This window comes from Olea europaea, unplaced genomic scaffold (genome assembly GCF_002742605.1).
Source record: "Olea europaea var. sylvestris unplaced genomic scaffold, O_europaea_v1 scaffold2854, whole genome shotgun sequence".
NCBI classification, from domain to species: domain Eukaryota; kingdom Viridiplantae; phylum Streptophyta; class Magnoliopsida; order Lamiales; family Oleaceae; genus Olea; species Olea europaea.
Genome location: NW_019247060.1, coordinates 124994 through 129897, shown reverse-complemented (window position 1 = coordinate 129897; position 4904 = coordinate 124994).

The following is a 4904-nucleotide window of genomic DNA, read 5'->3' as shown; positions in this document are numbered from 1 at the left end:
TGAAGTTACTTTGGCCGATTTGGCGAATCTACGTTAAATGCCAAACGAATGGGCAGAGGGTTTCCTCCAAAGGTTCAAGACAGCAAGAAGTAAATATTTTGTACCTTTGCCCGAAAAAGAGTTTGTAAAAATCGCTCAAGGTTGTTTGAGCTTTGATTTGAAAAAGAAATTTCAAGACAAGGAATTTCCTGACCTTTTTCAATTGAGCGTGAACGTGATTAGGTATGAACGATTGATAAGAGAAGAAGAGCAGATAAAAAATTCTAGCAAGGAGACTTATTATAGAGACCCAAATTTTGATGTTCATACCATCAATAACGAGTCATACGATCAGACCGAAATGTGTTTGGCCGAATTAGTCAAAGGAGACACGTATACTTGTCCTATAATGGCTAAGCCTAGACCATCAGGCAATGATGAGCCTACGAAAGATGAAAACATAAAAGTTATAACTTTCTCGTTCGATGTAATCAAAGCTGACCTTATATTTGATAAATTATATAAGGATAAGCAGATAAAGTTGAGCGATAAGCATAAATTGTCAAGCCCTGAACAAATTAAGAGTAAAAAATGTTGTAAGGGCATAATGCATGGACACATTTGACTAACAATTACTTGGTTTTTGTCATATGTTACAGGATGCCATTGAATCAAGACGAATTACGTTCGATGATAAGAAGAAGATGGCAGTAGATGAAAATCCTTTTCCACAGCCACTTGGAGTGAATATGGTGACGGCTGGTTTCAAAAACAAGTTGCCAAAATTCAAGTTGGTTATAGATGATGGAGAAGAAGACCTTGGACTACATCCCAGTGTCTTTGAGCATATTAAAGGGAAGGAGCCAAAAAAGGATAAAGACGTCTTGTGTGCAAAATGTAAAGGAGAAGTGAGTGGGAATACGAAGAAACCAGGGATATGACAGCATCCCCATCGCCCTACTTTCTTCCCAAACGCTCAGCCCGGTAGAGGGCGAGGTACATCGTTCTATAAGAGACCGCCTTTTGAGAGGCAGTTCAGTCCAGTAAATAATGGGAAAACATTCAGGCCGCAACCTCGCCAACCAAATGTGTGGCATTCATTCCAGTATAATGCAGGAAAGATGATACCCTTCAACGAGATGACTAGAACCCAACAAAAGCGTTTCCAACGAAATTATGGACGAATGATGAGGCAACAACAGGGAGTGCCACGTCCTAAGGCGCCTAAACTACTCGAGGTAGCCAATCAAAATGTTCTCAAAGACAGTGAAGAGACTGTACAGATGAATCAATGAAAGAGTTGCCAGAAACTTCTTCTGGGAGATCGAAGTTTGAACGAGACAGAAAGGATGAAAAAGATCTAGATCAGCCCCTTACTATTCAGCTCGGTACGTTACCTCCTGTCATGGCTAATAACTATTTAATAGCTAATGAGTTCAAGAATAAAGAGAAAGAGGAAGAAGAAAGAGAGGAAAACGAAGGAGAAGCATGCGTGCTGGAATATGAAGAAGGCCAGACTTCTAGAGAGGCCTACAATGGTGAGGAAGATGATGGTATGATAGACATTGAAGAGAAAATCGATCTGCAAGCGGAAAGAAGAAGGAGGGGAGTATCGTACAATATTCTATTGAAGCAACTATATCGAGAGGGAGTTCGTGAAGTAGACTTATTGGGAGAACCATTTGGGCGTTCTTTCGATTTTTACGTGCTGTACGGGACGTCCAAAAGGAAGAAGAGAGTGCCTCGCTTTGAGAAGTATGGATCACCTCCAAAAATAATGCCTCCTCCCACAGGTTGGGTAACTGAAGATGAAGCATTAGAAAACAGTAAAAAGGAAATTCAGGAGATAGAGGCTCAGTGCGATATGCTGCACGTTGACTTATCACAAAAGGATAACTCGACAGAGGACAAGCAGGAGGTAGAAATAGAAGTTGCCGAAAAGGTTATTTTTAAGCGGCCAGCCATGAAATTGACTAAACACTTGAGGCCATTGTACGTTAAAACTCTAGTTAACGACGTACCTGTGGCAAAAGTGCTTGTTGATAATGGAGTAGCTATAAACACCATTCCATCTAGGATGATGAGGAAATTTGCAAAGACAGAAGGGGATATGATTCCAACAGAAGTCATCCTTACAAGTTTCAATGGAGGAGCAACTGCAGCTAAAGGAGTTATGTCATTGGACATAACTATAGGGACAACTACTAGGACCACAATCTTCTTTGTAATATATGGTCCTACTAGTTACAATGTGTTACTAGGAAGAGATTGGATACACGGAAGTCGCTGTATACCCTCATCGCTCCATCAATGCCTGGTTTTTTGGAATAACAAGGGTGAAGCAGAGGTAGTGTAGGCCGATCATAGGCCTTTTGTCGTAGAAGCAAACTCAATGGAAAGGTTCATGTACGAAGGAAACTATGGACCTGTCAGGGTAGTCCAAGATGGGGAAGAAACTCAGATTGTCGCGCAGAGTGAAGACCGATTTTCAGTGGATGCACTCACTGAATGTTCAGTCAGATGAGGCCAAATATAGTAGCCCTAGAAGAGCCAGTAATTGACAAAAGAATAATCAAGGAGTCTTGACTGAGTTCTAAGCAACAAAAGCAAATGGCCGATATTCAGGCCTTCAAAGCCAAATTAATGGCTTTCAATAAAGAATGTAAGGACAAGACGAAAGAAGATGCAACCCTGAAAGCATTGAAAGACAAATTAGCAGTATTCGAATTGGAACAAAGTATTGGCCGAGAAGTCAACAAGGTGGATTGTTTAGAAGAAGAAGAAGTGCTTACAAGGGAGCTTGACGATGAAGTAATGCGGATCATCAAGCCTGGATATGCTCAAGTACAAGACCATCTGATTAAAGTAAATATTGGCAATGAAGGAGAAGATCGTCCAACATTCATCAGCCAGATGCTCGATCAAGAGGTTAGTGATAAATTAATCGCTTTGTTAAAGGAATATAAAGATTGTTTTGCTTGAGAATATGAACAAATGCCTGGTTTAGATAGAGACTTAGTGGAACATAGATTACTAACTAAGTCTAATTTTAAACCTCATAGGCAACCTCCCAGACGTTTTGCTCCTAATGTACTCCCTGAGATTAAGGAAGAGATAGAGCGATTATTAAAAGCAGGTTTTATTAGAATAGCCAGGTATGTCGAATGGTTGTCCAATATCGTGCCAATACTAAAAAAGAATGGTAAAATAAGGGTGTGCATAGACTCTAGGAATTTAAATATAGCCACACCCAAATATGAGTATCCAATGCCCACGGTAGATTCTTTAGTAGACTCAACTGCCGGATACATCATGTATTCTTTCATAGATGAGTATTCAGGATATAATCAAATTTATAAAGTTGAGGAAGACATACACAAAATTATCTTTAAATGCCCTGGGTCTCTAAGATGTTTTGAATGGATAGTCATGCCTTTCGGCCTGAAAAATGTAGGAGCAACTTATCAAAGGGCAATGAATTTAATTTTTCATGATATGATAGGCAAGTTTATTGAAGTGTATGTAGATGATATAGTGGTCAAATCCATTAAAGAAGAGGACCATTTCGAACAGTTAAGATATTCATTTGAGCGAATGAAGCAATATAAGTTAAAGTTAAATCCCTTGAAATGTGCATTTGGTATTAATGTAGGGAACTTTCTTGATTTCTTGGTACACAAAAGAGGGATTGAACTTGATAAAATAAAGCGAAGGCCATTCTAGAGGCCAAACCACCTAGCAACAAAAAAAAATTGCAAAGGTTTCTAGGCCAAGTAAATTTTTTAAGACGCTTTATTTCTAACTGTGTAAGGCGAACTAAAGTCTTTTCGCCACTTTTAAAACTGAAAAATTAGGACGAATTCGTCTGGAGAGAAGAACATCAAAAGGCTTTTGAAAGCCTGAAGACATATTTATCAAGTCCACCAGTGTTGGTGTCACCAATCCAAGGACGGCCAATGAAAGTGTATGTATTGGCTAAAAAAGAATCAATAGCTGGAATGGTCGCGCAAGAAGACCAATTTGGTGAAGAGAGGGCGATTTACTTCTTGAGTAGACGGTTGACAAAATGTAAATGTAATTACTCCGCTATCGAAAAATTATGTCTTGCATTGTATTTCACATGTTCAAAATTAAGGGCTTATTTACGGCCCGTAACCGTTTATTTGATTTCTAAAGTAAATTTGATTAAGTATATGTTCTCTCGCCTTATTTTACACCAAAGGGTATGCATTTGGACGTTAACTTTATCAGAATTCGAAATACAATACATACCTTAAAAGGCAGTCAAAAATCAGGCTTTGGCTAATTTTCTAGCCGATCATCCATGCCTCGACATGCTTGAAGAAATTGAATTAGAAATCAATTCGTTCGAACTAAAATCTTGGGTGTTGTATTTCGATGGGTCAAAAACCTCTAAAGGTGCAGGAGTAGGAGTAGCATTGATAAATCCTTTAGGGATTTGCTACAAGTTCGCATTCACTTTGGATAGGATGTGCACCAACAATTAGGTCGAATATGAAGCCTTAATCGTGAGCCTAGAACTAATGATAGACATGGGGGTAAAGAATGTAATCATTAGAGGCGATTCTCAATTGGTAAATCACCAATTGATTGGTGATTTTAAATGTCAAAGTAATTCCATCATGAGTCAATATGAAATCGCCCAAGAGTTGTTAGAAGAATTTGACCAAGTAGAACTTCAATGCGTCAATAGGATATATAATGACGTGGCAAATGAGTTGGCCCAGATGGTCTCAGGGTACTCAAAGGTTTTAAATTAAAAGTCTACTTGTGAGTATGGAACCATATTACCCGTGATCCAAAGAAGGGCGAGAACGATTGAAATTCATTGCATACAAGATGGAGATACAATAGATTGGAGGGTAGAGATTAAGGAGTTCCTTAAAAAATCTAATAAAGGAGAC